Raw genomic sequence first — 11095 nt, forward strand, 5'->3', positions numbered from 1 at the left:
ACATTTGCCTTGCACCGGAGCCCCAGGATATCCTGACTCTATGCTGATCCAAGCTGGGGATACCTCCAAATAAATCACATTACATTTATACTTCTCAGCTGCCTGCAGACTCTGTGTGTTGTGTGAACTACATAAAAATGCCTCTTTTGGGTGGCCAAATGCCAGAATGACACACATCCCTGGGGCTGAGTCAGAGTACATGGCTTTGCACGTAGGGCACAGGCCAAATTTCAGCACCCACCAAAGCCCTCAGCCATGTGGTACTTAACCAGCAAGGCCCAGCGTGGAGACCCAGGGAGAACTGGGAGACACACCCTCTGTTACTGACTTTATTTTTTTTTTTAATTTTTATTTATTTATGATAGTCACAGAGAGAGAGAGAGAGAGAGGCAGAGACACAGGCAGAGGGAGAAGCAGGCTCCATGCACCAGGAGCCTGACGTGGGATTCGATCCCGGATCTCCAGGATCGCGCCCTGGGCCAAAGGCAGGCGCCAAACCGCTGCGCCACCCAGGGATCCCTGTTACTGACTTTAGATCACCTGTAGCTCTATAGAAATGAGCATTTCTCACTGTGAAAGGGCTGAGTGATTCAGTGATGTTGCAGGCCTGGGAATGAGAAGATTTAATCCTAGAAATGCTGTTTGCTTGCAGTGTGGTTAGAGGTAAGCAGTTAACCTTGGAAGTTCAGTTTCCCCATGTGTTACATGAGGCCATGTAACTGCTCTTCTGCTCTTCTTCACACCTGCTGCTCTTCTTGCTGCTGCTCTTCTTCATACCTGCTGCAGTTTGGGTCAAATGCAGAGATATCTATGAGCCTGATTTGGGAATAGTGAGGTAGGACTAGACCCCTAAAGTTCACAGAGCTGTCGAAGGAGGTAAGATTATGGTGCAAGCCTTTGTGAGCAAAGTGGGAGCCATGGAATCTGTTTTTGTGGCAGACATTGTGAGACTAGAGCCGGGAAGAATGAACAGGAACCCCAAGGTGAACCAGGATGTCTATGTGTGTAGTGGAGGATGAGCTTTTGCTTCCTCTGCCCTAGCACTGCTCTTTGGCTATAGTGTAAGTGCTCTTTGGCTATAGTGTAAGTGGGTCCAATTTTGTGCCAGATGGCTTGTCACAGGTGCCCGCAGCTCTGGGGTGGGTGGGGGGCGAGAGCTGGAGGCTGACCATGGCGGCCTGGGTCCAATAGGGAGACAGCAGCCATATAGCACAACAAACAGGGGAGCTGAATTTGGAGAATGCCTAACCAGGATAACAGAAGAGCTACGAGGTATAAAGAAAGTACATAGTCCTCTGGGGCTGAGGGAGTCAGTGAAGGAAGGGGTTTGGCTCTCCTTGGACTTGGGGTTTGGCTACCATGGCCAGCGCAGTGAATCAAATCAATGGATGCTCTATTTGCTTCTCCTCCCAGCAAGGGAATAAAGTTCATACAAGATTTCTCAGACTAAACGGTATATGCGACCTTCATGATTTTTCTTGCCATATTCACAGTCCACGTGTACTGTTGTTTTTTTTGTTTTGTTTTGTTTTGTTTTTAAAGTTGAATCACTTTTTAATCCTTAATAAAATGACTTCAAGGGGTGCCTGGGTGGCTCATTGGATTAAGCACCTGCCTTCAGCTCAGGTCATGATCCCAGGATCCTGTCATTGACCCCCAAATCAGGCTCCCTGCTCAGCAAGGAACCTGCTTCTCCCTCTCCCTCTGCCTGCTGCTCCCCCTGCTTGTGCTTTCTCTCTCTCTGTCAAATAAATAAATAAAATCTTTTAAAAAATGACTTCAAAATGAAAGTCTGTATCACTTTCAGTAATGGAAAACCAGTATAACTTGCTTCAGAGAAAGGAACTGCAAATACATTGAAATCGATCTTTGTATCAGGCTAGATACTGTGAATAGCCAAAGACATGAGCACGAAGCCTTCTTTGCTAAAAAGGGACCGATTGAGAATCTCTCAATCAGTGCTAAGAAGTACCGATTGAGAATCTCTCATTAATCGGATCAGAAAGAGTGAAAGAGAATTGGAAAGGAATACCTTTTTCTACCCAATATTCAGTGGCTTAGTGCCCTGGCACATATGCTGGCACGGAGCACCTGGATTATTTCAGATACCTGGATTATTTCAGAGAGAGCCGGGACACACAGAGGTCCTGACTCAGGGACACACACATCTGGGATGGATTCCTCTCTTGTGACACGGGGCAAAATATTTAACATATTGGTGTACACTTCATTTAGCAAACTTAAAAAAAATTTGGCAGTACATCTCGGGCCTTCAGAACACTCCTTAGCTTAGAAGTTGACGTGTGAATATGTAACATAGAAAGGAAACCAGGGAACTAGAAAGATAGATGTGCAAAGATGTTTATTCCAACATATAGTCACAAACACCTCAATGGCCCCAAAGAGAGAGTTGATAAAGTAATTATGGTATTATCATAAAGTGAAGTACAGTATAGCTATTATAAGTGAAGCATATTTTTATATCTTATTGGCAAATTAAAAGATTTGATGTGTTAAAGATGTGTGAGGAAATGGAAATTTTAATATGTGTTGGTCTGGGAGTAAAGTGTCATCTTTGGGAGGGTTATCTGGCAGGATCAGTCAAAATGTCACGTGTCTCCTGTCCATGACCTAGCATTTCTAGCAGGTCCCTGTCTTACAGGGGTATGTTTATGAGTATCTACAAGCTTGATTTAAGATGGGAAACCACAAAAAGTCCTAAATCCCCTTCAGTGGGGAATGGTTCAGCATATTCTAATACGTTCCTAACCGAGTTTGGCGCATCCACTAAAAAGAATGTGCTTGATCTCATGTTTGAGCTGACATGAAGGTGTCCATGCCATATTGTTCAGTGAAAAAGACAAGTTGCAAAAACAAAGATGGCATGTTCCCATTAAAGAATGTAGACATGCATGTATCTTTAGTTCTGTATGAATGCAGGAACAAACATCTGGCTAGAGTCCTTTAGTCCATTAAATTGGTAAAAGTGGTTACTTGGGGAAATCAGGATTGGGGAGGTAGGATGTTGGGGAGGGGAGGTAAAGCTACATGACGGTATTAGGGGTGTTTTTACACCCTAAATAAAATAATCTAAATAAACTGACAAGCTATCTCTCAGATTAGATTTCATTTTATAAAATTCTGTGAATAATTTTAAGGAAAAAACATCCAAGGTCACACACGCTCACACACCCACACAGGTGAATTAACCAGGAAGAGTTTACATTTACAACATAAGAGAGAGAATCAGGTCACAGAATATTATGAACCTAATTTTGTTGAAAATAAGTCTATATCGGGTATACATGTATAGAAAAATAACTGGAAAGATACACAAAGACATGTGGCCAGGGTTTTTCTCTAATAGCATTTTGGATATTTTTAGTTTTTCTTTTTGTTTATTTGTTCTTTCTAATTATCTGCAATGAATTTGGATTAAAAACAAAGAAAGGAAGGAAGGAAGAAGGAAAGAAGGAAGGGAAAAAACGCAAGCAATCAAGGCAAGAACCCAGAGCTAACCCCGACAAGGGCGCAATGTGAAGAGTGCAGGTGTCCAGCACAAGTGGGCATCTGACAAATCCTGGCTGCCCTGTCCTTGCTCACCTGGTCGAGCAGAAGAGGCCACACTCTCCTCGTGAGGCCCTACCACCTGTGCTCTCAGAGCCATGTTCTGGCCCTCGTGTCTCTTGCAAGGAAAGCAGTGGCCTTGGACATTCCTCACGCTGCAAGCCCTGTGGGCTGTCCTTCCAAACTCCTTGGTGCGCAGCTGTGTGAAGAGGAGACCAGAGCTCGGTGTGTTTGGCCTGTCTGAGCAGGTTACACGTTTTTTTAAAATTTTTTTTAAATTTTTATTTATTTATGATAGTCACACACACACAGAGAGAGAGAGAGAGAGGCAGAGACACAGGCAGAGGGAGAAGCAGGCTCCATGCACCAGGAGCCCGACGTGGGACTCGATCCCGGGTCTCCAGGATCGTGCCCCGGGCCAAAGGCAGGCGCCAAACCTCTGCGCCACCCAGGGATCCCAGGTTACACTTTTATTAGCCACAAACCTAGGGAAAAAAAACAACCCTCAACCCGGGGAAAGGTTTCTATTTAGGGCTGGGAAACTAGGCCACTTCTAAGATCAGTGACCTACATTTGCTGCTATAGAAATTTAAGATGAAATAGCAGTTGTTACGGCTCCATCAAGGGGCAGGGGAGCAGGAGGGAAGGAGAAGAAAGAGAGAGAGGGAGGGAATTCTAAAGAGCTTCTGTATTTGAAATCTTTTTCAGCTGAGCTCCCAATATTTAGTCACAGAAGAAAAATGAGTATCCCAGCTGTGTATTTGTTTTCCTGGAAGAGGTGTGTTTGCTAACCAGTGGCTCTGGCGGCAGGTAAAAAAATCCATTTTCACTCTGAGGCCTGTTCAAAAAATGACAGCATCCCAGGCCCCCTCCAGCCATCCACAAAGACGAGCCTCTGTGTCTCGTGCTGGCTGCCAGCCGGCTGCTTTTTGTTATAGACTTCTGAGAAACTGTTTGCTTGACCGCATCGATCCCAGAGCTCTTTACATCGGACCCTGTGGAGCATCGAAGGTTAATGGGCTCTTGGGGCCTGAGTGCCTATGAATCTCGTGGTGGGAGGGAGTGGTGGCCCAAGAGGAAAAAAAAATTACAATGACACCTGTACACGGCACTTTTTACCATCCATAGCCTCCTCATGGAGGCATCTGTGGGGTCAGGGCCGAGGTTTGGACGGCTAGATAGCAGACACCCAGGCCTGGCGATTGTCTCATTCACTGTCAGCTCGGACCAGGGTTCTCAGCAATTGTTAAAATGTGGAGGCCCAGAGATGGCTGGATTCATACCCGCCGAAGGGAGTTCTGATACCCTCTGGTGTCTGCTTCATTCCTAATACTGGTGCACCGAGCATCGCCCAGTCCCAGGCCAGGGGTTCGAGTCTTTGCCATGTGGCAGAAGTAACTCACCCAGAGGGTGGACCCCACAAAGCAGAAGCCCTCCAGACTCCACCCAGGCCGGACAGTGGGCGTGGGGGGGGGCACAGTGAGCGAGAAATAATCTGTTGTCCTTTTCATTCTGTAAACCCTTTCTACCTGAGGTGGTGTTGCATCAGCTCATTCAGGAAATCCGGTATAGATTTTGTCACACAACTGAAAGACCAGAACAAAGCAAAGTCCAAACAAAACAAAACAAAACAAAACAAAACAAAACAAAACGAAATGGATGAATGCGCTTGTTGCTGGAGATACAGCAGGAAAAACTGAGATGCAGCCTCTCCTCTCCTGGAGCTTACTGGGCAGTGTGCATTCATTCCCCAAGGCTCTGTAACAGATTCCCACAGATTTAGTGGCTTCAAACAATAGGGTTTTTTTTTTTTTTTTTTTTTTCTCTCTCTCACAGTTTGGGAGTCCAAAAACCAAGGTATCAGCAGGGCCATGCTCCCTCCCAAGGCTCTAGGGGAGAACTGTCTCTTGCCTCCGCCAGCTTCGGGGAGCTGATGGCATTCCTGTATCTGCATCACCTCAGTGATGCATCACCCTGTGGTCACATGGCCTTCTCCAAATTTCCATCTGCCCTTCTCTTATATGGACACTCGTCATGGGGTTCATGGTCCACCTGGATAATCTGGAGGGCTCTCACCCTGAGAAACTTAATTACATCTGCAGAGACCCTTTCTTCAGATAAGGTCACATTTACAGGTTCTAAGTGGACACATCTTTTGGGGGCCACCATTCAACCCACTGCATCAATAGTTTCTTAATGCCAGCCATTTTGCCAGGTGGTTTATGTTTACCTGACTCATCTCTCCAGTAAGTCTCAGAAGTAGGTCTTACATACCTGTTTTAAAGACTGTGAAACTGAACCGGCTTTTAGGGACTTTAAGCAATTGTCTAAGGTCACACAATAGTAGGAGCCAGAAGATAGACTTAAGTCTTATTCTCAAACCTGTGGAGTTTTAGATAAATCCAAGTAAGAGTCGTTTTCTCCAAAGCACTGCTGCTTAAAAGATTTCTGGGCCCTTCTGCTTCTAAACCATTTTACAGTCCACACAAGAAGTCTGCCTACTTGTATTCTTGTCACAGTTTGTATATATGTGGTTTTAGGCAACTCTATTTACATATGATGCAGCACCTAGAGGAAATTCTGCTTCCAATGAACAAGTTCCAGCATCTGATGAATCACAACCTATAAATTCCTCAAAGCGCTAGTTACTCAAGAGCAAAGTAACCTGGTTAAACCCAACTGAGGGCTTTGATATGCAATGGAGAGTCCTAGGTGGAGACAAGATCATACAAATTGCACCCAGGGCCAGATGGGTGGTCACCATGGCACAACCCCTCTGCTTTGTCCCATGATGCCTGGAAGGCATGCAGGTGAACCAAACATAAGCATATGGAGTCCATGTATGAGCCTGCACACCTGCAAGCATATCTTTCCTGTCCCCGCTGACCTCAGTCTGAGCCATACTCTATTGATTGCATCCCACCAGCTGTCTTTGGTCTCCTTTGCTGGCAGTGCACCCCCTCCTCTTTTTTTTGCTAGCGGCCACATGATATCTGGAACTGCAGGGGTGCCTTGTAACAGTGGGAAAAAATTGTTGACCTCATAGAAACTCAAAATGATGAAAGCAGCTGGGGTATGACCAGTTGTGCCTGCAACTGGACTCCCTGCAAGGTAACTGGTGCCTTTGTCTGAATTTTGTGTTATTTACACACTGTCTGATAACAGGAATTATAGCAGCAAAAAAGCAATATGTGTTGTACATAGTATTATGCACGAGGGACTTTTCATAGGTTATCTCATTTAATTCTCACAATGGTGTGAGGCAGGTGTTGTTGGTACCATTTTATAGATGAGAAAACCAAGGCACAGAGATGTTAAGGACACACAGTAGGTAGAAGAGAGGTAGGATTTGAACTCAAAGCCATGTGCTTAACCCCTATACTAGGCTGGCTCTCAGTTGAATGGGCATCAGGGAATCCTTCCTCTCCTCCACCAGCCACTCCAGAAAGCCTGGTTCTACCACCTGCTTTGCCAGTTCTTTCTGGAACAGAAAGTGTATTTCTGCTGAATAAATACCTTCAGCTCCTAGGGCCTTGGGCACAGATTAGATGTTTTCTCATTGGAAGGAGGACAGCACATTTGTTATTTCGGAAAAAGGAACATTTAGAATGACTTGCTTCTTTTGGAGCACGGAATTGAGGAGGATCCTTCAGCTCTGATTGGCTAGTCATGTCTGTAGGGGGCTTAGGCAGGATAAGAGGTAGCATGTGTGCTGTGTTTACCATTTCTGCCATGGTGAATAACAAGACAACAAAGAAAAAAAAAGAGGTTCACAGTTCAGTCCATGGCATCCTACAGTGGTGGGGGACTGTTGATCCCCCCCTCCCCTGCTGGGCCCCTCGAGACCTCATCGGGTGCCCCCCCAGTCCTGGGTGGAAACAGCAACTTCAACTCCTCTGGTGGGGCTGGGACCATTGGCAGGGGACTGGTTAGTGATGGAACATCCCCTGGAGACAGATGGACTCACCGATTTGAGAGGCTGAGACTCAGTCGGGGAGGGGGCACCTTGAAGGACGCAGCAGGGATGGTGCAGAGGGAAGAGCTGCTGAGTTTCATGGGGGCCGAAGAGGCAGCCCCTGACCCAGCCGGCATGGGCCGGGGAGAAGGGGCAGCCGGGCCTACCTCAGCGGGAGGAGGGCAGCCTCAGTGGCAGAAGTGTCACTGTTCTGAAGTGAAGGAGAAGGAGGAGGAGGAAGTCGTCTGGAGTTCTTTGTACCGCCTAAGGCATCTCGGCCTCGACTCAGCATTCTCTGCTCTACCATCACGGACATGCAGACAACAGCCCTGGAGATGCCTGACCGGGAGAACACGTTTGTGGTTAGGGTGGAAGGCCCCTCGGAGTACACCCTGGAGACAGCCAATGCTCTACATGTGAAGGCCTGGGTGTCTGACATCCAAGAATGCCTGAGCCCAGGACCCTGCCCTTCCACCAGTCCCCACCCTGTGACCCTCATTCCTCACATGGGAGAACACAGACAGCCTGGAGCTGCCCTGTCTCAGTTACTCAGAGAGTCTGCCAGGATCTGCTGCTGGACCCAGTGAGAGCAATGACTGCCTGTTGCAGGGGACCTATGGGGGTTTTTCCAACCGCCCTTCAGCATCCATCTCCCCCAGCTCTGCCTCCATCGCTGCCTCCCACTTTGACTCAATGGAACTCCTCCTCCCCGAGTTGCCCCTCACCGCATCCCCATTGAAGAGGGTCCCCCAGTGGGCATAGTTCATCCCCTCTCGGCCCCCTACCCACCCCTGGACACTCCGGAGACCGCCACAGGTACGGGAGGATCATTGCTTTTCCAGGGGGAGTCAGAGGTAGGTGAAGGGGACCAGCCCCTCCCGGGTACCCTTGGTTCCACTGGATGCTCTTTCGACTCAAGGCCGTGCAGCTGGTGCTGGCCGGAGACACTGGCTCCCTCTGTGTCCTGGTACTGCAGAGTGAGACGCGGGCGAGCCCGTCCTCACTTTCAACTTCCAGGGCAAGGCCAAGCACCTGTGCCTGTCGCTGAGCGAGGAGGGTCAGTGCCGGGTCCAGCACTTGTGGCTCCAGTCCATTTTCGATGTGCTCGAGCATTTCCGGGTGCACCCCATCCCTCTGGAGTTGGAGGCTCCAGTGACGTTGTTCTTGTCAGCTATGGCGTGTCCTCCCAGCGACAGCAGGGTGAGCAGAGCAGGTCTGCAGGGGAGGAGGTGCCTGTGCACCCCAGAAGTGAGGAGGCCGGGAGCAGGCCGGGAGCCAGGCAGGGGTGTATGAGGGAGATGGATGCTACCCCGATGCCTCCTCCACCCCCACACCCTTTGGGGCGAGGGACTGTGTAAACGAACACCTCCCATGACCCACCCCAGCCCCCTGAATCCCCTTCATGGACAGGTCCCCCACATCTTGGGGCAGAAGAGGTGTCGGGGGCGCCAGAAGTGGCGGCAGCAGCAGTCGCAGCAGCCAAAGAGAGGCAAGAGAGAGAGAAAGCGGGCCGTGGAGGGGTCCAGGAGGAGCTGGTCCCCGCGGTTGAGCTGCAAGAGGCCGTAGCACCAGGCCCGGAGGCCCAGGGAGGCGCTGGATCCGGTGGGGCCCGGAGCCACCCCGATGGTGCAGCTCCGGCAGTTACACTGGGGGGCGATGGAGAAGAAGGGGGCCGTCCCAGAGCCATTAATAGTCAGTACTCCTTCGTGTGAGACACCCTACCCCGCTCTTTCTCCACTCTTTTTGCTCCCCAGCCCCTAGTGCGTGAAATTGGGGCTGGGCCGGGACATAGAGGAGCGGTAGGAATCCCCTCCCCCACGTGCTTCCTGACCCTTGATGGCCAAGGGCATATAGGTTGGTACAAGAAGAGGTTCAAGAACCCTGTTAACTCCCCAGTTCATACGCTACAGGTGCCCCATCCCCTGGGCAGGGGATTTGGGCTCCATCACCTCCCCGAGGGGCTCTTATGGTCAGCCCCACCCCTGGGGGCCATTTCCCCCGCTCACCACCCCCTAGCCCGAGGAAGGGTGAGGGGGAAGGGCTGTCAGTTATATTAAGGTGGTTGTTGTTGTTTTAAACAAAATGGAGAAGCATAAATAAATAAAAGGGTTTATCTCAGTTGCAAAAAAAGGGAAAAAAAAAGGACTTTACTAATAAATTGGGTGGCAGTGGAAGAAGCATATTATTTTCAAGTTAATTTTGCCTTAGGTGTTACTCCATCAGGTAAAAAAGAGAGAGAGAGAGAGAGAGAGAATGTGTGTTTGGTACCTATGATATAAATGGCAAGGAGGGCGCACCTTTGTGAGATGGTTTTCCATGTCTCTTGCTATCCCAATTACCATATAGCGGGGAAGCCCAGTTGCCATAGGTTAAGGGCAAGCTTTACCTTAGCCCAAAATACCAAAATAAATTACTGTAGATTGATGATTAATTGATTTCGATATAATGGGATTTTATTATCTGTTGTCCATCCAATAAATGTTATTTCTTGATGAAGGCATTGTGTATGTAGAGGCTTAAAAGGACAATTGATAAATTTCTGAGCCAGCTGGTGGATTTCCATTTCCTCTCCATTGCCTGTATCATTGCTGCCAGTTCTTACCAGCACCTTCCTTGAAACTGTCCTGTTTTATGTGTCCTGGTCATTGAGAATTATTGGCTCCTCGGTTCACCAGGAAACTGAGGCTCTAGCTCCAGTCATTTTTATGGGAACAGCTCCTTGAAAAGCCTGCTTGGGAGAAACTCCAAGAATGTGGCCTATTTCAATGCCCTGGAAGTATGTTTCTTGATGGGGGTGGGTGAGCTGGAGGTCACTGTTGGCCCCCAAGGTGGTTCTCCAAGGCTCACAAAATTATTCTCTTAGAAAGGAAAAAATCCATATAATCATTTCAATAGATGCAGAAAAAGCAATTGACAGAATACAACATCCATTCATGATAAAAACCCTCAACAAAATAGGGCTAGAGGGAACATACTTCAACATAATAAAGACCATTTTTTACAAACCCACAGCTAACATCATACTCAATGGGGGAAAACAGAGCTTTTCCCCTAAGGTCAGGAACAAGACAGGGATGTCTATTCTCACCACTTTTATTATTCAACATAGCACTTGAAGTCCTAGCCATAGCAAGCAGACAACAAAAAGAAATAAAAGTCATCCAGATTAGAAAGACTGTAGGCTTCACCAAAAAACTACTAGAACTGATAAATGAATTCAGTAAAGTCACAGGATACAAAATCAATGTACAGAAATCTGTTGTGTTTTCACACATCAATAAGGAAGCAGCAGAAAAAGAAATTAAAGCAGTCCCGTTTAGAATTGTACCAAAAATAATAAGAGACCTAGGAATAAACTTAAGAGATAAAAGAGCTGTACTCTGAAAACTATAAAACACTGATGAAAGAAATTGAAAACGACACAAAGAAATGGAAAGACATTCCATGCTTATGGATTAGAAGAGCAAATATTGATAAAATGTCTATACTACCCAAAGCAGTCTACAGATTTAATATGATCCCTACCAAAATACAACAACATTTTTCACAGAATTAGAACAAATTGTCCTAAAT

The 11095-nt window shown here is 47.5% G+C and overlaps 1 pseudogene; it reads left to right on the forward strand.

Annotated features, from left to right (window-relative positions):
* The first annotated feature begins 6626 nt into the window (after window positions 1-6626).
* LOC100688769 lies at window positions 6627-10301 on the forward strand (annotated as a pseudogene).
* The last annotated feature ends 794 nt before the right edge of the window (window positions 10302-11095 follow it).

The sequence above is a fragment of the Canis lupus genome, chromosome 3, assembly GCF_011100685.1.
Source record: "Canis lupus familiaris isolate Mischka breed German Shepherd chromosome 3, alternate assembly UU_Cfam_GSD_1.0, whole genome shotgun sequence".
NCBI lineage: Eukaryota > Metazoa > Chordata > Mammalia > Carnivora > Canidae > Canis > Canis lupus.